At 42.1% G+C, this 21,641-nt stretch overlaps 1 protein-coding gene across 3 annotated transcripts in view; it reads right to left on the bottom strand.

The window, feature by feature from the left end:
- Positions 1–21,044, bottom strand: part of LOC126295383 (26S proteasome non-ATPase regulatory subunit 10-like) — an 82,306-nt gene extending 61,262 nt beyond the window's left edge. For all 3 annotated transcript variants that reach the window (XR_007552481.1, XM_049987866.1, XM_049987865.1), the window contains exon 1: positions 20,947–21,044. The gene's annotated coding sequence lies outside the window, so the exon portion shown is untranslated. The remainder of the gene's footprint in view (positions 1–20,946) is intronic.
- Positions 21,045–21,641: the final 597 nt, after the last annotated feature.

The following is a 21,641-nucleotide window of genomic DNA, read 5'->3' on the forward strand; positions in this document are numbered from 1 at the left end:
TGGTGGGTGACATCGGAAGTTCACTGAGGCTTTTTACAGATGATGCTGTGGTGAATCGAGAGGTTGTAACAATGGAAAATTGTACTGAAATTCAGGAGGATCTGCAGCGAATTGACGCATGGTGCAAGGAATGGCAACTGAATCTCAATGTAGACAAGTGTAATGTGCTGCGAATACATAGAAAGATAGATCCCTTATCATTTAGCTACAAAATAGCAGGTCAGCAACTGGAAGCAGTTAATTCCATAAATTATCTGGGAGTACGCATTAGGAGTGATTTTTAAATGGAATGTTCATATAAAGTTGATCGTCGGTAAAGCAGATGCCAGACTGAGATTCATTGGAAGAATCCTAAGGAAGTGCAATCCGAAAACAAAGGAAGTAGGTTACAGTACGCTTGTTCGCCCACTGCTTGAATACTGCTCAGCAGTGTGGGATCCGTACCAGATAGGGTTGATAGAAGAGATAGAGAAGATCCAATGGAGAGCAGCGAGCTTCGTTACAGGATCATTCAGTAATCGCGAAAGCGTTTCGGAGATGATAGATAAACTCCAGTGGGAGACTCTGCAGGAGAGACGCTCAGTAGCTCGGTACGGGCTTTTATTAAAGTTTCGAGAACATACTTTCACCGAAGAGTCAAGCAGTATATTGCTCCCTCCTACGTATATCTCGCGAAGACACCACGAGGATAAAAGCAGAGAGATTAGAGCCCACATAGAGGCATACCGACAATCCTTCTTTCCACGAAGAATACGAGACTGGAATAGAAGGGAGAACCGATAGAGGTATTCAGGGTACCCTCCGCCATACACCGTCAGGTGGCTTGCGGAGTATGGATGTAGATGTAGATGTAGATGTAGAATGGCTCTCAACAAGGGAAGTGTCCAGGCGTTTCGAAGTGAACCAAAGCGATGTTGTTAGGAGATGCAGAGAGACAGGAACTGTCGATGACATGCCTCGCTCAGGTCGCCCAAGGGCTACTACTGCAGTGGATGACCGCTACCTACGGATTATGGCTCGGAGGAATCCTGCCGACAACGCCACCATGTTGAATGATGCTTTTTGTGAGCCACAGGACGTCGTGTTACGACTCCAACTGTGCGCAATAGGCTGTACGATGCGCAACTTCACTCCCGACGTCCATGGCAAGGTCCATCTTTGCAGCCACGACACCGTGCAGCGCGGTACACATATGCTCAACAACATGCCGAATGGACCGCTCAGGATTGGAGTCACGTTCCCTTCACCGATGGGTGTCGCATATGCCTTCAACCTGAGAGACGTGTTTGGAGGAAACCCGGTCAGGCTGAACGCCTTACACACACTGTCCAGCGAGTGCAGCAAGGTGGATCTTCCCTGCTGTTTTGGAGTGGCATTATGTGGGGCCGACGTACGCCGCTGGTGGCCACGGAAGGCGCCGTAACGGCTGTACGATACGTGAATGCCATCCTCCGACCGATAGTGCAACCATATCGGCAGCATATTGGCGAGGCATTCGTCTTCGTGGACGACAATCCGCGCCCCCATCGTGCACATCTTGTGAATCACTTCTTTCAGGATAAGGACATTGCTCGACTAGAGCGGCCAGCATGTCCTCCAGACATGAACCTTATCGAATATGCCTGGGGTAGATTGAAAAGGGCTGTTTATGGACGACGTGACCCACAAACCACTCTGAGGGATCTACGCCGAATCGCCGTTGAGGAATGGGACAATCTGGGCCAACAGTGCCTTGATGAACTTGTGGGTAGTATGCCACGACGAATACAGGCATGCAACAATGCAAGAGGACTTGCTGCTGGGTATTAGAGGTACAGGTGTGTACAACTGTCTGGACCACCACCTCTGAAGGTCTCGCTGTATGGTGGTACAACATGCAATGTGTGGTTTTCATGAGCAATAAAAAGGATGGAAATGATGTTTATATTGATCTCTATTCCAAATTCCTGTACAGGTTCCGGAGCTCTCGAAACCGAGGTGATGCAAAACTTTTTTGATGTGTGTATATAAGACCCATGTTTTAATGGTATTAGCATTAGGAATATTACAATTACTTTACAGAAATTAATTAATTAACCTCCATATGCTTTTGTTCTCAATTATATTTAATTATCCTTCATCGTCGATGTAAATATGATTATATGTAATTTCTTTAAAATAAGCTGTAAATATTTGTTCTTTTATTGTGGGAGCACGTCATTTTTGAATAGTTGGTACAAAGATCTTATATATGAAACTATATAACTGTACTCTAATGAAACAGTATCGGAAACTGTCAGAGTCAAGTGCTTTATGGTTGGGTGACGTTTTGCATTACAGTAATATTTAATAATGAGTGTAGCGATAATTTTACATTCTATGGTTCTGTAACGCATCGTCGGAAGACTGGTAAAAATAATACACGGCATGACTGATCTTTTAGATGCATGTATATCTCAATTTCTTTCATTACACCCATGATTTTTCCTTTATTTAACTTATGCAATATTTGAAGTGATCCACCTATATTAGCTATTTTGTGGTTGGTTTCTTTTAAGTGTGCACCAATTGTGTATGGTTTATTGTCGCTTACTGCCGTGTTTCTTTAAATCGTGTACTGACTTTTATTCCTGTGTGTCGTACATAAAATTTTGGGCATTCTACATAGTCAACTTTCTAGATTCCTTATTGTGAAAACGGTTCTGGTTTATGTGGTATGTGTCTGAATAATCGCTATAGGTTGTTAGTGGTTCTGCAACTAGGGTATAAGTTTGTATTGGTGAAACATCGAGAAATTTTATCGGAAATAATGGCCATACAAGGACTTTATTTTTGTGTGTTTCGTTTTTGTCTCTGGTTAAAGTGACGTGCTCCGACAGTAAAAGAACACATATTTACGAGTTATTTCAAAGAAATTACAGTGATATTTACACCAATGACAAATGATAATTGAGTATAACTGAGAACAAAAGCATATGCGGGTTGGTTAATTAATTTCCGTAAAATAATTGTAACCTTCGTAGTGTTAAATACGTTAAAACACGGGTGTTACATCTAAGAGCTTTGCAACTAATGCTCGAAAGTAACGTGCTTCTAAAATAGTGTAAAACATGGCATAATTTACTACTAAAAATTATCCATAAAGTAAGTTATAATGTATATCTACAGATATGACTCGCCCCTACATCAAAATCACAAGTGTCACTAATGTATCCAGTGAATAACGCTTCTGTTTGAGATACCTGAAAGCGGCTTAAGGCCTAAATTGTACAATCGTACATGAAATAAAGATGAAGACATCATGATATCTTACCAAAAATTTATCGCAGCTGCAGACCCTATCGCATTGAAAATTATACAGTACATTACACTGAGTGACGATTTATCAGTTAATGTCAGCAACACTAAAATTGCATATCGTCTACAGAAGTACGTCATTGGACGATCAAAAGGAAAATCAGTAAGATGTGGGGGAAAAAAATGGCTCTGAGCACTATGAGACTTAACTTCTGAGGTCATCAGTCCCCGAGAACTTAGAACTACTTAAACCTAACTAACCTAAGGACATCACACACACGCATGCCCGAGGCAGGATTCGAACCTGCGACCGCAGCGGTCGCGCGGTTCCAGACTGTAGCGCCTAGAACCGCTCGGCCACTCCGGCCGGCTAAGATGTGGAGAAAATTTTTACTTCTCATAATACTGCTAGCTCTTTTTAAATGTTAGTAAATGTAAGAAAAAGCCTATAAAAGAAGAAAAGAACAACTGTAATCCATCACAACTTCACTTTTAGAAGATAACAATTCGTACAGGGTGTTTCAAAAATGAGCGGTATATTTGAAACGGCAATACAAACTAAACGAGCAGCGATAGAAATACACCGTTTGTTGCAATATGCTTGGGACAATAGTACATTTTCAGGCGGACAAACTTTCGAAATTACACTAGTTACAATTGTCAACAACAGACGGCGCTGCGGTCTGGGAAACTCTATAGTACGATATTTTCCACATATCCACCATGCGTAGCAATAATATGGCGTAGTCTCTGAATGAAATTACCGAAAACCTTTGACAACGTGTCTGGCGGAATGGCTTCACATGCAGATGAGATGTACTGCTTCAGCTGTTCAATTGTTTCTGGATTCCGGCGGTACACCTGGTCTTTCAAGTGTCCCCACAGAAAGAAGTCACAGGGGTTCATGTCTGGCGAATAGGGAGGCCAATCCACGCCGCCTCCCCAAAGCAATCACACGATCATCGAAATATTCATTCAGGAAATTAAAGACGTCGGCCGTGTGTTGTGGCCGGGCACCATCTTGCATAAACCACGAGGTCTTCGCAGTGTCGTCTAAGGCAGTTTGTACCGCCACAAATTCACGAAGAATGTCCAGATAGCGTGATGCAGTAATCGTTTCGGATCTGAAAAATGGGCCAATGATTCCTTTGGAAGAATTGGCGGCCCAGACCAGTACTTTTTGAGGATGCAGGGACGATGGGACTGCTACATGGGGCTTTTCGGTTGCCCATATGCGCCAGTTCTGTTTATTGACGAAGCCCTCCAGGTAAAAATAAGCTTTGTCAGTAAACCAAATGCTGCCCACGTGCATATCGCCGTCATCAATCCTGTGCACTATATCGTTAGCGAATGTCTCTCATGCAGCAATGGTAGCGGCGCTGAGGGGTTGCCGCATTTGAATTTTGTATGGATAGAGGTGTAAACTCTGGCGCAAGAGACGATACATGGACGTTGGCATCATTTGGACCGCAGCTGCAACACGGTGAACAGAAACCCGAGGCCGCTTTTGGATCACCTGCTGCACTAGCTGCGCGTTGCCCTCTGTGGTTGCCGTACGTGGTCGCCCTACCTTTCCAGCACGTTCATCTGTCACGTTCCCAGTCTGTTGAAATTTTTCAAACAGATCCTTTATTGTATCGCTTTTCGGTCCTTTGGTTACATTAAACGTCCGTTGAAAACTTCGTCTTGTTGCAACAACACTGTGTTCTAGGCGGTGGAATTCCAACACCAGAAAAATCCTCTGTTCTAAGGAAAAAACCATGTTTTCCACAGCACACTTGCACGTTGTGAACAGCACACGCTTACAGCAGAAAGACGACGTACAGAATGGCGCACGCACAGACTGCGTTGTCTTCTATATCTTTCACATCACTTGCAGCGCCATCTGTTGTTAAAAATTGTATCTACTGTAATTTCGAAAGTTTGTCGGCCTGAAAATGTACTGTTGTCCCAAGCATATTGCAACAAACGGTGTATTTCTATCGCTGCTCGTTTAGTTTTTATTGCCGTTTCAAATATACCGGTCATTTTTGAAACACCCTGTAAGTATCGACAGGTAATACTAAGAGATGATGTGAAATGTTTTGGTCACGTAAGACCAGTATTAGGGAGGGCGCAAGGAAAACTTGAGTTTTGTTAGAAGGATTCTGGCAAAGTGTGGCCCATCTACAAAGCGTGTTGTTGGTGCGAGCAATCCTACTGCCACAGTGCGTAGAGTCGTTACCAGTCAGACACCGACAGGCAACGGCGCAAGTTGTGATATTCGCGTTGTGTGGACTCACTCCGTCCCGAGCATCCCATAGAGACAGAACATTCCGCACTGCTGTTCCATTCCCACTCGCAGGGGAATGTATTTAATCGTAGAGAAATCCTTCCACAGGCTAGATAAGATGAGTTCTCTTTTCAGACAGAGAAGAGTACCATCCTCATTAATTAAAGGCTGATTGGAGAAAATTGTGCTACTGGGTGTTCCCAAACGAATGTCGAAGTTTTAAGCCTTTGCAGTGCTTATAACATTCAACTTACAATTATACACTAAAGCTCCAAAGGAACTGGTATATGCAAGCGTATTCAAATACAGAGAGATGTAAACAGCCAGAGTATGGCGCTGCGGTCTGCAACGCCTATACAGGGTGTTACAAAAAGGTACGGCCAAACTTTCAGGAAACATTCCTCACACACAAAGAAAGAAAATATGTTATTTGGACATGTGTTCGGTAACGCTTACTTTCCATGTTAGAGCTCACTTTATTACTTCTCTTCAAATCACATTAACCATGGAATGGAAACATACAGCAACAGAACGTACCAGTGTGATTTCAAACACTTTGCTACATGAAATGTTCAAAATGTCCTCCGTTAGAGAGGATACATGCATCCATCCTCCGCCGCACGGAATCCCTGATGCGCTGATGCAGCCCTGGAGACTGGCGTATTGTATCACAGCCGTCCACAATACGAGCACGAAGGGTCTCTACGTTTGGTACCGGGGTTGCGTAGACAAGAGCTTCCAAATGCCCCCATAAATGAAAGTCAAGAGGGTTGAGGTCAGGAGAGCGTGGAGGCCACGGAATTGGTCCGCCTCTACCAATCCATCCGGCACCGGATCTGTTGTTGAGAAGCGTACGAACACTTTTACTGAAATGTGCAGGAGCTCCATCGCGCATGAACCACATGTTGTGTCGTACTTGTAAAGGCACATGTTCTAGCAGCGCAGGTAGATTATCCCGTATGAAATCATGATAACGTGCTCCATTGAGCGTAGGTGGAAGAACATGGGGCCCAATCAAGACATCACCAGCAATGCCTGCCCAAACGTTCACATAAAATGTGTGTTGATGACGTGATTGCACAATTGCGTGCGGATTCTCGTCAGCTCACATATGTTGATTGTGAAAATTTACAAATTGATCACGTTGGAATGAAGCCTCATCCGTAAAGAGAACATTCTCACTGAGATGAAGATTGACACGTTGTCCGATGAACCATTCGCAGAAGTGTACCCGTGGAGGCCAATCAGCTGCTGATAGTGCCTGCACACGCTGTACACGGTACAGAAACAACTGGTTCTCCCGTAGCACTCTCCATACAGTGACGTGGTCTACGTTACCTTGTATAGCAGCAACTTCTCTAACGCTGACATTAGAGTTATCGTCAACTCACGAAGAACTGCCTCGTCCATTGCAGGTGTCCTCGTCGTTCTAGGTCTTCCCCAGTCGCGAGTCATAGGCTGGAATGTTCCGTGCTCCCTAAGACGCCGATGAATTGTTTCAAACGTCTTAACGTCTTCCTGTCAGGACACCTTCGTTCTGGAAATCTGTATCGATACAAACGTACCGCGCCACGGCTATTACCCCGTGCTAATTCATACATCAAATGGGCATCTGTCAACTCCGCATTTGTAAACATTGCACTGACTGCAAAACCACGTTCGTGATGAACACTAACCTGTTGATGCTACGTACTGATGTGCTTGATGCTAGTACTGTACAGCAATGAGTCGCATGTCAACACAAGCACCGAAGTCAACATTACCTTCCTTCAATTGGGCCAACTGGCGGTGAATCGAGGAAGTACAGTACATAGTGACGAAATTAAAATGAGCTCTAACATGGAAAATGAAGCGTTTCCGGACACATGTCCACATAACATCTTTTCTTTATTTGTGTGTGAGGAATGTTTCCCGAAAGTTTGGCCGTACCTTTTTGTAACACCCTGTGTAAGACAACTGTCTGGTGCAGTTGTTAAATGGGTTACTGCTGCTGCAGTGGGAAGTTATCAACATTTAAGTGAGTTTGAAAGTGCTGTTATAGTTGGCCCACGAGCGACTGGACACAGCATCTCCGAGATAGTTGGGATTTTCCCATACGACCATTTGACGAGTGTACTGTGAATGGTGCGAATCTGGGAAAACATCAAAATCACCGACATCGCTGTGGCCCGAAAAATATCCTGCAAGAACGACGACTGAAGAGAAACGTTCAGCGTGACAGAAGTGCAACTCTTCCGCAAACTGCTTCAGAAATCCGAAGAAATTCTGTTCGTATGTAAAGTACACAAGCGGCAAGACGCAGTCAATACCTTCGCTGCGAAGTGCCGATGGTACTATTACCGACGACTGTGTCGCTAAAGCGGAGTTATTGAACGCAGTTTTCCGAAATTCCTTCACCAGGGAAGACGAATGGAATATTCCAGAATTTGACACACGAACAGCTGCTAGCATGAGTTTCTTAGAAGTAGATACCTTAGCGGTTGCGAAGCAACTCAAATCGCTTAATACGGGCAAGTCTTCAGGTCCAGATTGTATACCGATTAGGTTCCTTTCAGATTACGCTGATACTATAGCTCCCTACTTAGCACTCATATACAACCGCTCGCTCACCGATAGATCTGTACCTACAGATTGGAAAATTGCGCAGGTAGCACCAGTGTTTAGGAAGGGTAGTAGGAGTAATCCATCGAACTACAGACCTATATCATTGACGTCGGTTTGCATTAGGGTTTTGGGGCATATACTGTATTCAAACATTATGAATCACCTCGAAGGAAACGATCTATTGATACGTAATCAGCATGGTTTCAGAAAACATCGCTCTTGTGCAACGCAGCTAGCTCTTTATTCGCACGAAGTAATGGCCGCTATCGACAGGGGAACTCAAGTTGATTCCGTATTTCTCGATTTCCGGAAAGCTTTTGACACCGTTCCTCACATGCGACTTCTAATAAAGCTGCGGGCCTATGGGGTATCGTCTCAGTTGTGCGACTGGATTCATGATTTCGTGTCAGGAAGGTCGCAGTTCGTAGTAATAGACGGCAAATCATCCAGTAAAACTGGAGTGATATCAGGTGTTCCCCAGGGAAGCGCCCTGGGACCTCTGCTGTTCCTGATCTATATAAATGACCTGGGTGACAATCTGAGCAGTTCTCTTAGGTTGTTCGCAGATGATGCTGTAATTTACCATCTAGTAAGGTCATGCGAAGACCAGTATCAGTTGCAAAGCGATTTAGAAAAGATTGCTGTATGGTGTGGCAGGTGGCAGTTGAAGCTAAATAACGAAAAGTGTGAAGTGATCCACATGAGTTCCAAAAGAAGTCCGTTGGAATTCGATTACTCTATAAATAGTACAACTCTCAAGGCTGTCAATTGAACTAAGTACCTGGGTGTTAAAATTACGAACAACTTCAGTTGGAAAGACCACATAGATAATATTGTGGGGAAGGCGAACCAAAGGTTGCGTTTCATTGGCTGGACATTTAGAAGATACAAGTTCACTAAAGAGACAGCTTACACTACACTCGTTCGTCCTCTGTTAGAATATTGCTGCGCGGTGTGGGATCCTTACCAGGTGGGATTGACGGAGGACATCGAAAGGGTGCAAAAGATGGCAGCTCGTTTTGTATTATCACGTAATAGGGGAGAGAAAGTGGCAGATATGATACGCGAATTGGGATGGAAGTCACTAAAGCAAAGACGTTTTTCGTCGCGGCGAGATCTTATTACGAAATTTCAGTCACCAACTTTCTCTTCCGAATGCCAAAATATTTTGTAGAGCCCAACCTACATAGGTAGGAATGATCATCAAAATAAAATAAGAGAAATCAGAGCTCGAACAGAAAGGTTTAGGAGTGGAATAGTAGAGAGATAGTATGATTGTGGTTCGACAAACCCTCTGCCAAGCACTTAAATGTGAATTGCAGAGTAGTCATGCAGATGTAGATGTAGATGTAGATTTCGATGCTCGGCCATCAACAAGTGTTAGGGTGCGAACCATTCAACGAAACATCACCGATATGGGCTGTCGGAGCCCAAGGCCCACCTGTGTACCCTTGATGACTGCACGACACAACCCTTGATGTCTGGAAACATGTCGCATCGTCGGACGAGTCTCGTTTCAAGCGCCTACGGGTATGGAGACAACCTCATGAAACCATGGACCCTGCATGTCATCAGGGGAGTGTTCTGTAATGGTGTGGGGTGTTTGCAGTTGTAGTCATATGTGAACCCTGGTACATCTAGATGAGACTCTGGCAGGTGACACGTACGTAAGCATCCTGCCTGATCACCTGCATCCAGTTATGTCCACTGTGCATTTGGACGGACTTGGGCAGTTCCAGCAGGACAATGCGACACCCCACACGCCCAGAATAGCTATAGAGTGGCTCCAGGAACACTCTTCTGAGTTGAAACTGCTCAGCTGGCCACCAAACTCCCCAGATATGAACATTATTGAACATATCTGGGCTGCCTTGCAACGTGCTGTTCAGAAGAGATCTGCACCCCTTCGTACTCTTACAGATTTACGGAGAGCCCTTGTAGTGGGACGCGAAATTGAAGCGTCACCCATCCACCAGTGTCAGCCCAGTTTGCAGGTGAATATAAATTCAATTTAGTGTTTTGTTTATGTATTTTGTAATATTTGTAATGTTTGTGAATTATCTAAAGTGTTGTATTTATTTTTATGTTTCATGTACGGAGAGGGCGGCGCAACGAACGGAGACAGCATCTTCACTGCCGGGACCAGAGAGAAAATTGCTGGCCACTATATGTCGCGGGTCGACAGCCAAAGAGCAACACAAGATCCTGAACCCGAGTTGTTGCGTCGTGCTTCTAAAAACTGAAAAAAATAAGCATTTGTAATGTCTCTACAACAATGACGTCATAGAAAGTTTAATCATGTTGTAGATGTTCAGTCCTATCTTGTCAAGGCTCATGTTCACGGCTATATATATATATATATATATATATATATATATATATATATATATATATATATATATATATATAGTAAGTCACCTAACGTTACCGCTGGATATATTTCATAAACCACATCAAATACTGACGAACCGATTCCACAGACCGAACGTGAGGAGAGCGGCTAGTGTAACTGGTTAATACAAACCATAAAAAAATGCACGGAAGTATGTTTTTTAACACATACCTACGTTTTTTTAAATGGAACCACGTTAGTTTTGTTAGCACATCTGAACATACTGAACATATAAACAAATACGTAATCAGTGCCGTTTGTTGCATTGTAAAATGTTAATTACATCCGGAGATATTGTAACCTAAAGTTGAAACCTTCGACGTTCAGTTGCGTGCAGTTCTACCTGTTTACCGATGAAGTGGGTTTCACGATCCACGGGGCAGTGAATTTACGGAACATGCATTACTGGTCTGTGGACAATCCTCGCTGGCTCAGACAGGTAGAGCGACAGCGACCGTGGACTATAATGTACGGTGCGGAATCACTGGCGACCACCTCATTGGTCCTCACTTCATTGCAGGGGCCCAAACAGCTGCAACATACATCTCGTTTCTACAGAATAATCTGCCAATGTTGCTCGAAAATGTCCCACTGGAAACGCGTCGACGTATGTGGTGTCAGCATGATGGTGCACCTGCACATTCCGCTACACTAGGCTGACCCTTGACAGGATGTTCGACGGGCGTTTAACAGGACGTGGAGGACGCATAAATTGGCCAGCCCGTTCTCCTGATCTTACACCTCTGGACTTCTTTCTGTGGGGTACATTAAGGGGGAATGTGTACCGTGATGTGCCTACAACCCCAGAGGATATGAAACAACGTATTGTGGTAGCCTGCGGCGATATTACACCAGATGTACTGCGGCGTGTACGACATTCATTACGCCAGAGATTGCAATTGTGTACAGCAAATGATGGCCACCACATTGAACATCTATTGGCCTGACATGTCGGGACACACTCTATTCCCCTCCGTAACTGAAAACGGAAACTACGTGTGTATGTGTACTTCACCCCTCATGGTAATGTACATGTGCGTCAGTGAAAAAGACCAATAAAAAGGTTTCAGCATGTGGACGTAATGTGCTGTTCCAGTCTCTTCTGTACGTAAGGTCCATCACCGTTCCCTTTGGATCCCTACGTAATTCGGTGCTCTGCGATACACACGATCGAACAGTGGAGGAGTGGTACTCAAGCGTTTGTTGAACCCACAATTTTTTATGTCCCCTGCTTTTGCCCAAGTAACTTTCATTCTACATATTCCCTTTCAGTTATTTTTTGTTGGCTATTTTATGAAACATTAGTGTCAATATATTTTATAGAAAATTCCTTTGAAATAAAAAATAAATAAACTTATTATGGGTGCAACAACCCCCCGCCCCCTTAGGCTTCCATGCTATAGAAAATTTCCCTAAGTGAGATTTCGTATTTCTCACCTCTACAATAACGCAACTTAGTTTCTTGTTGGCTGGTATTCTTGATATTTACAACAATCGGTTCACTTTCAGAGGTAGTAATTGTTGATGTCAGTCAGCTGCTATTTATCTTGTAAACTTGCAGTGATTTAGTGCAGTTTCCAACACGTAGGCCTCCAGTAAGTTTGGTGTCCTACACAGAAAAAACAAAACCAAGTAAAAACTTACTCATGTTGTCAACAATGCACCAAGATAAAGGAACTGTTGGAGGAGTGAAGAATAAAACCGAGATACATGGTGGAATTGATACCATTGATCAAATGGCGCGTATGTACACTTGCAAGAGGGGAACAAAGAGGTGGCCTCTATCTGTATTTTACTCTCTCATCGACATTTGTGCTATCAATGCCACCACCATATTCATCCAGCAACATCCAAAATGGAATGAAAAGAAACACAACTTTATCTTCTACAAGCTGGGATGGAACTAGTGAAATTGCAGGTAGAAGAAAGAAGTGCCAATGCAAGAGGGTTGTCTAACCAAATTGTTCAATCAGTGGAGACTGTTCTACAAAAGAAAATCAAAGCAGTGACAACAAGAGCACGTCCGCCTCCTGCAGGGAAAGGTCAGTGCCATATTTGTGTAAGAAAAGCTAAAACAGAGAAGCGGAAGTACAACAATCTAAGTAAACCAAAACAGTATTGTGAACAGTGTCATAAACATGTGTGTAACACACCTCTTCAGAAAAAATTGTGAAGTGTGTCTCTTGCCTTGAAGTTGAGGACTCAGAGTAGTCTATTGTATATGAACACATCTTTATTTCGTATTGTAATATGTCAATTTTTTATTCACTCAATCCAATATTTCTAACAATTAACAACACGATTAAACTGATGCCGTAGTTAAAATACATAAACCATTTTGAAAGTTGTAATAATTTTTCGTCAGTAAACTTATTTAATACCTGTGGGCTCACCGAACACGCCCCCACCCCCCCTTATGCATCCAAGTTAGAAAAAAAGGCTTGGGTGTCCTAGGGTTAATATTAACAAAACTAAACAGCATATTTGCTTACATTTCATGTTAAAGCACGTCTCAATAGCGTGCTACCATTCCATTATTTCAAAGGTATTAATAACCAGCACAAAAACTGCTAAACTAAAAGGCAGACGATGCACTTTGGTGATCTTTGGATGGCGGGTGAAGTGGTTTGGCTGTAGGATCAGATCTGGTTCCGCAGTGTCGGAGAAGAGTCGTGTTGTCTGCCGTTGTCGGTGTCACTTAAGCCGTTATTAGCAATGTGTGGTTATTTGGACATGTACTTGACAACAATCCGAGAGTAATTACGGAAATACGGAGTTCATTACTATTTGTTGAAGAATGGAAATTATTTGTGGCTCTGAAGTGGAATCTAATTGTGCAGTGTTTCATATACTGCTAGTAAAAACCGAGTAGCATCCCGTATAAACACACTAATTGGAAATTCAATTATTTCTAACATATGAGTTCCTCGCTAAGAGTTTATTACAGTCTCAAGATATGGGATTCAGGACCTATGTGCTGTTCTCTGCGCAGGGGATAAATAGGCCACACGTTTCTAATTACTGCACGTTTTGTTCCCAGCTGCTTTCTCGCATTTTTTATTTTATAGCATTTTACTGTAAGAGTAAATTTCTTATTTTTCGGCTATCGCATGGAATGGCTTTTTTTTCTAAGTGTAAGAGGAGTAAGCTGTCTGCAGCTGGTCTAAATTTTGATGCATGGGTCTAAGTATAGTTTTACGTGTCAGGAAGTCATTTCTGAAAGTATTTGTATGGAGTGTAGCCATGTATGGAAGTGAAACATGGACGATAAATAGTTTGGACAAGAAGAGAATAGAAGCTTTTGAAATGTGGTGCTACAGAAGAATGCTGAAGATTAGATGGGTAGATCACATACCTAATGAGGACGTATTGAATAGGATTGGGGAGAAGAGAAGTTTGTGGCACAACTTGACCAGGAGAAGGGATCGGTTGGTAGGACATGTTCTGAGGCATCAAGGGATCACCAATTGGGGGGCAGCGGAGAGGGTAAAAATCGTAGAGGCAGACCAAGAGAGGACTACACTAAGCAGATTCAGAAGGATGTAGGTTGCAGTAAGTACTGGGAGATGAAGAAGCTTGCACAGGATAGAGTAGCTTGGAGAGCTGCATCAAACCAGTCTCAGGACTGAAGACCACAACAACAACAGCGTGTCTAAGGGCTGCTATGTGGTATAGGCGAAGAGATAAACGGGAGCGATTGCGATACCTTATATCGTTCTGATGCTGATCCTGGTTTTGTGGTAGCTGATGATCGCCATGAAATGGATGGTAATACTGCTGAAGAAAATAAGTTGTTGAGAGAAGAGCCTTGTGTGATCTGCACTACACACAATTCCTCAGAGCAAACTCACTACTTTTGTGGAAAAAAATGATTTCAAGTGGGGTTGTTCTGAGCCTGTTACAGTAAGAAATCCACCACAGCATAAACATTCTGATAGGGATAAAGCCAGGACTAAAAGCCGCGATTCGAATTTTGGGACAAAACCGTACTAAATCTCAAATATTTCTGGTTCAAATGCCTCTCAGCACTATGCGACTTAACATCTGTGGTCATCAGTCGCCTAGAACTTAGAACTAATTAAACCTAACTAACCTAAGGACATCACACACATCTATGCCCGAGGCAGGATTCGATCCTGCGACCGTAGCAGTCGCGCGGTTCCGGACTGAGCGCCTAGAACCGCGAGACCACCGTGGCTGGCAAATATTTCTGGCACTTATTTCATGAAGAAATATTAAGAGCACATACCACGTGATGGAATGGAGAAGATGAAGAGGTGTATTAAGTGTCCTGGGTCCAAGAAAAGGAAAACGGCGTACAATTGCACCAAAATGTATCAACCAATTTACCTGCAGTATTATACAAAGATATGCTTAGATTACGAGAAAGTATCGTGATTTAATATTTCCAGGTCATTTGATTAGTGTTTCCGTTTTCATTTTCTGTAATTTTTCGTTTATATTCGAGAATGTTGTAACGATATTATCAGACGTTTGAAGACTGTACATATACATGGTGTATCGCGTTCGTTGCAGAGAATAATTTACCTGTTATACGAACTAGATGACTATTTACTTAATTTTCGACAGCTAATGTGAAGTTACATGATTAAAGGTTTTACGAGGTCTGATGGCAACATATTTATACTTATTATGCACATTTGAGCCATGTTTCAAGTTCAGGGTTAAGCAAAACTGGGTTGCTCTTTACACATTATTTACAAATGTTAGGTGAATGTAATAAATACCACAATCCTTAAAATCCCAATACTGACTTTCAGTCACCCAGTGTATCATACTCTTTTTCACGCTGGCCCGGCAATTCAACGACATAAGTGCGGGAGTGAGTCTGTGCGTTTACGTTTAAATTGTGCGTGATGTCTATTATGAGTGGCGTTAGGTTACACTCTAAGGACACTGTGTGTAAAGTGTATAATTTTTTAAAAGCGCAAGAAAACTGTCAGGAAAAGGTGTGTGATTTTTATGAGATAGACGCACAAATCATCGGCAGAATCAATTCTCGGTAAGAACACTACGACGCATCTCTGAGGAAGTTAATAAAAGTGTAATCGAAAATAAAGATGCCCTAGGGCCAAGCTATTACTCTTCCAAAAAAGAAAAAAAGAAACATTACACGCCAAAAACCTATCAAGCGTTGACGATTCCCAGAAAGACGTAATCAGTCACTGAGTTCAAAATTTTTTTAGTTATGGTGAATACTCAATATTTAAAAAACTTAAAAGCTGTTTAAAAACCTACAATAGACTATGCAGGAGGTATTATTTCTTTGTATAAAATTTCAAGAAAACTTGGATTTAGATATCGGAAACCTAATGACGGACGGGGGTTTTTTATTGATAGAAAAGTTAGTCGCAAAAACTAATTTTTAAGGCGAGTGCATGAGATAATGAATGAAGGCACTGTTGCGTGGCTAATCCCAAAATAAGGTCTCCTATTTTTTTTATAAGTTCATAGACCTGTTTATTTCTACAATGGTTTACACCAGTTTGTAGCTTGAACATTTATCTACACTATTGGCCATTAATATTGCTAATAAGTCACAGCTGCAAAATACTAATGCGAATTCTTTACAGACGAATGGAAAAACTGGTAGAAGTCGACCTCGGGGAAGATCAGTTTGGATTCCGTAGAAATACTGAAACACGTGAGGCAATACTGACCTTACGATTTATCTTAGAAGAAAGATTAAGGAATGGCAAACCTACATTTCTAGCATTTGTAGACTTAGAGAAAGCTTTTGACGATGTTGACTGGAATATTCTCTTTCAAAATCTGAAGGTGGCACCGGTAAAATACAGGGAGCGAAAGGCTATTTACAATTTGAACAGAAAACAGATGGCAGTTATAAGAATCGAGAGGTATGAGAGGGAAGCAGTGGTTGGGAAGGGAGTGAGACAGGGTTGTAGCCTCTCCCCAAGGTTGTTCAATCTGTATATTGAGCAAGCAGTAAAGGAAACAAAAGAAAAATTCGGAGTAGGTATTAAAATTAAGGGAGAAGAAATAAAAACTTTGAGGTTCGCCGATGTCATTGTAATTCTGTCAGAGGCAGTAAAGCACTTGGAAGAGCAGTTGAACTGAATGGACAGTGTCTTGAAAGGAGGATATAAGATGAACATCAACAAAAGAAAAACGAGGATAATGGAATGTAGTCGAATTATGTCGGGTGATGCTGAGGGAATTGGATTAGGAAATGAGACGCTTAAAGTAGTAAAGGAGTTTTGCTATTTGGGGAGCAAAATAACTGATGATGGTCGAAGTAGACAGGATATAAAGTGTAGACTGGCAATGGCAAGGAAAGCGTTTCTGAAGAAGAGAAATTTGTTAACATTGAATATAGATTTAAGTGTCAGGAAGTCTTTTCTGAAAGTATTTGTATGGAGTGTAGCCATGTATGGAAGGGAAACATGGACGATAAATAGTTTGGACAGGAAGAGAATAGAAGCTTTCGAAATGTGGTGCTACAGAAGAATGCTGAAGATTATATAGGTAGATCACATAACTAATGAGGAGGTATTGAATAGAATTGGGGAGAAGAGGAGTTTGTGGCACAACTTGAAGAGACCGGTTAGTAGGACATGTTCAGAGGCATCAAAGGATCACAAATTTAGCATTGGAGTGCAGCGTGGAGGACAAAAATCGTAGAGGGAGACCAAGGGATGAATACACTAAGCAGATTCAGAAGGATGTAGGTTGCAGTAGGTACTGGGAGACGAAGAAACTTGCACAGGACAGAGTAGCATGGAGAGCTGAATCAAACCAGTCTCAGGACTGAAGACCACAACAACAACATTGCTACACCAGGAAGAAATGCAGATAATAAACGGGTATTCATTGGACAAATATATTATACTAGAACTGACACGTCATTACATTTTCACGCAATTTGGATGCATAGATCCCGAGAAATCAGTACCAAGAACAACCTCGTCTGGCCGTAATAAAGTTCTGAAATGGAAAAACTTTCATCTGCACATACGCGCCTTTGCTCGAAGCACTTCAAGGAGAAGTGTATTGATAGGTTAGTTATTATTTACAATGTATATTTATAATTTATATTTACACTGTCTGTCATTTTTAAACCTGATGTTTTTATAGGGCTAAGACTGGAGGGAATTGGCTTAAGTAGTGATGCTATCCCAACACTTTTTTATTTTCCGGAGCATATGAGATCGAAGAGGCCTAATCTCCGTAAATCACACACTAGAAGGCGTTCGTTAGACGATGCATCGTCTTCTGAAATCTGTGCTTCCAATGTCTGTAAGTCTGAATGTTGTTAGAATGTGTGTGATAATTGCGAGTCAGTAAAATATTGTATTAGAACAGAACTGTAGCACGCTACGTTAAGTGCCATTTTTTTCTACCTTCTAATACTATTAAATAAATGTAGGCTCCAAAATTATTTTCTGAAACTTCAAAGTCTCACCTTTCATCAAAAATATCATTTTTTTAAAAAAAACTGATAGTTTAAACTTCTGTAAAAATAGTGGGAAGTGAACCTTTGAAGCGCACCTAAAACTGATACTCTAAATTGGACCTACTCCGGAAGTCGACAATTTTGCACCTATAGTTGACGTAATTCCCATGTCCCATTTTCTTTTATAAGTGACTAGAGCTCAAAACGTGGCGAATCCAAAGTTTCGAGTTTTGACACGAGCCCTGTTTAAAAGAATTTTAACGACGTTTTACTTTAATTAATAGTTTATAGTAATTTCGTCCCGCTGCCCACCAGAGGGGCGTCCAATGTATTTGTTAGATTTTATAAATGGTACTGTGAACAAATCCACGACAAATGTAGTTCTGGCATACTTTTTCGCAAATAAAAAAGTAATTTTTGTTGGAAGCTGTGATACTCGCTATTTTTGGCTTCATTAAAACAGCAAATAGTTAATACTTCCAGCCAGAAGGTAAATACTTGTTTATAAAGAATGATTAATGTATAATAAGTCGTCGTATACTGACGGTGGAATTTCCTAAATAATGTAATTCGTCCTCTTTGGGCGGCAATATAATCAGAAAAATAAGGATAGATATGCGATCCTTCGTATAAAAACGTGTTACGTCAAAGTTTGAGTGAAGTGCAAAAAAAAAAAAAAAAAAAATTAAGAACTGTTATAACTTATCGTGACGACACACGAGCAACTCAAAGAGGACAATGGCTATCTAAGTAAAAGAGCGCTCAATGGAGATGAAACGGACATCAAAATCTACCGTCAATGTAGTACTAAGCTTAAGCTACGATATATGTTTTAGTTATAACAAATATTTGTTCTGGGAATAATGAATCATTTAGCAGTGTTCATTCCTATCATCTCCTCAGTATTGTTTCCATTTTAATTATGCATTTTGCTAAGATTACAGACACCAAGGTCAGCAGTCGAATGTGCGTGTTACATTGATAAAAAGAAAATTGTTTTATCGTCTTCTTGCATCAGCTTTAATATTGAATTTCCCTTTTGTGGATTGTTACAGTTGTTTTTGCGCCCTTAATAACTTTCTGGTCCCTTAGGAAACTGTTTTGTCATAACAATAATTTCACCTCCGAGTATGATCGTATCTACGATCATGAAGTAATTAGAAAGACGATAATGCAATTTCTTAATCAATAGCATGCTAGCTGTGACTGCTTCAAGCCACGCGAAACTGCAATTAAAAACTATTCACATTTCATAATGCAATATTTTATGACAATGGTCAGTCCATGATTCTTACGCCAATTGTGATTGATAAAAAAGTAAGCGGAATCTCAAACTCCAACTTTTCAATTGAATAACATCACTTTTATTTTGTTAAGCCTGGTCCACACGCAACGATCTGTCTGCGCAGACATCGGCGCAGATGTCTGTACGTGCAAAAGATCGCTGCAAATGTGGTGTGTTCACACGACACAAACCCCAATTTACTACTCGCCCGCCATCTGTCGGTGTACAACAGAAACATCAGTGGCAACCGACTGCGCTCCCCGTAAACGTCAAAAATTTAATTCAGTTATTTTGCAACATAGAAGTGGAGGAAGTTCTGTTGTGGTCTGTGTTCGCAACTTGTGTTGCAAAAAACATTCAGACCGACCGCAGGAAACAGAGAAAGCGGTAAAAATGGTGTAGACAGTGGCTGCTAAAGCGAAAGCGGTTTTCTCACGTAAATTTACTCCGAGAGTTGCAGGGCGAACCTAACGACTGGCGAAATTATTTGCGGATGGATGTCGAAACTTACAATTATCTCTTAAAGCTTGTAACCCCTCATATTATGAGAAAAAGTGCTTGTATGAGAAGTTCAATTTCTCCTCATGAACGGCTGGCGGTAACATTAAGATTCCTAGCAACAGGAAGGAGCTGCAAGGATTTGGAATTTTCAACTGCAATATCGAAACAAGCGTTGAGTGAAATAATACCCAACACATTGAAGCTATTTACGCTGTCCTGAAGGATGAGTTCAAAAGGCAAGTCAAGTAAATTAAATCTGCCAAGTTACAGATAATATTTTTGGTGTTGTAGACGTGTTTGAAACACAGTAGGCCTATATTATTAGAGATTATTACCTACGTGGCCAATGAGCTATGGTTTACTTTGTTTCTGAGTAGGCATTTTCAGTTCGCTACTGTGTAGAAGCAAGCTGTTACAAACTTTTGTTACAGGATACAAAACTTCGCTCTGAATTCTAGACAGGATTCGCAACGAATTTTTTTTTCCCTACTGTTTCTCTGTTCGCCGAGGCGTCAACTGCCCGCAATTTTTCAATTAGAGCATTGTATGCTGCTATCTCTTTGTCTCGGTCACTATATTCTTTACTTTTAATCTTACACAAGCGTGGGTGGTTTCTATATATTTCACTGACGAGTATCAGCCACTTTAATGCCCTATGCGTACAAATACTGAGCAAACAGCTGTTTCGCGCCAGATTTGCGGCGATCTCCTGTCCACACGCTCCAAATTGTCTGCGCAGATGTGGCTTGAACCCACAGACTTGAGAGGATTCGCTCTAACCTACAGCTCCAACTTCCAGGTTTGCACACACCTCAGGTTGGAGCAAATCTTCTGTCCACACGCAACGATCTGTCTGCGCAGATGTGAAGTGCGCAGACATTTGCGCAGATAGATCGTTGCTTGTGGACGGGCCTTTACATCACAAAGCGTTTGGCAGTCAATTGAGAAATGTGGGGAAAATACGATACAAATATCGGACAGCAGACCGTTGATTTGAAATCCCACCACGTTTTGCTAACAGTCACGTGGTTTATGTTGGAGCCAGCCCTATAGCTTCCGCCAGTCTACTAGCATCTATGGTCGAAGGTCGTACGAGAATTCCTTCAGAAAGCGACACCGGCACATCTACGCAGCAGCGATCTGCAGGATAAATTGTAGTGCGGGCCAACCGGTCGCCTTACCTTCGTGTAGTATCCCACGGGAGAAAAGCTAGTAGACGTCTAGGTTTAGCGCTGTCGACCGCGCAGCTCCTCCGCGCGGCACAAACAGCTGAGGCCCGCAGCCACGCTGCCTCTTGCCCCCTCCCCTCACCCCCCCCCCCCCCCAACCGTAGCCCTGACGTCATGAGGCGGCGTTGCCAGCTCGGCTCACAGCGTGCGCGAGAAAGAGCCGATTCTGCACGTAGCGTTCGCATGCAATAGAGGTGGGCCAAACGGTTATTCTGGAGTAACCATTATCACAGTTCCAGTCATTCTTTGATACCCGTTATTTTTACGGTTATTAATAACTGTCAAGTTATTTTTCGCTAGCGAATACTGTAGAGGTGGGCCAAACGGTTATCCTGGAGTAACCGTTATCACAGTTCCAGTTATTCTTTGGTAACCGTTACTTTTACCGGTTATTAATGACTGTCAAGTTATTTTTCGCTAGCGAATACTGTAGAGGTGGGCCAAACGGTTATTCTGGAGTAACCATTATCACAGTTCCATTCTCTGATACCCGTTATTTTTACGGTTATTAATAACTGTCAAGTTATTTTTCGCTAGCGAATACTGTAGAGGTGGGCCAAACGGTTATCCTGGAGTAACCGTTATCACAGTTCCAGTTATTCTTTGGTAACCGTTATTTTTACTGGTTATTAATGACTGTCAAGTTA

The sequence above is a fragment of the Schistocerca gregaria genome, chromosome 11 (assembly GCF_023897955.1).
Source record: "Schistocerca gregaria isolate iqSchGreg1 chromosome 11, iqSchGreg1.2, whole genome shotgun sequence".
NCBI classification, from domain to species: domain Eukaryota; kingdom Metazoa; phylum Arthropoda; class Insecta; order Orthoptera; family Acrididae; genus Schistocerca; species Schistocerca gregaria.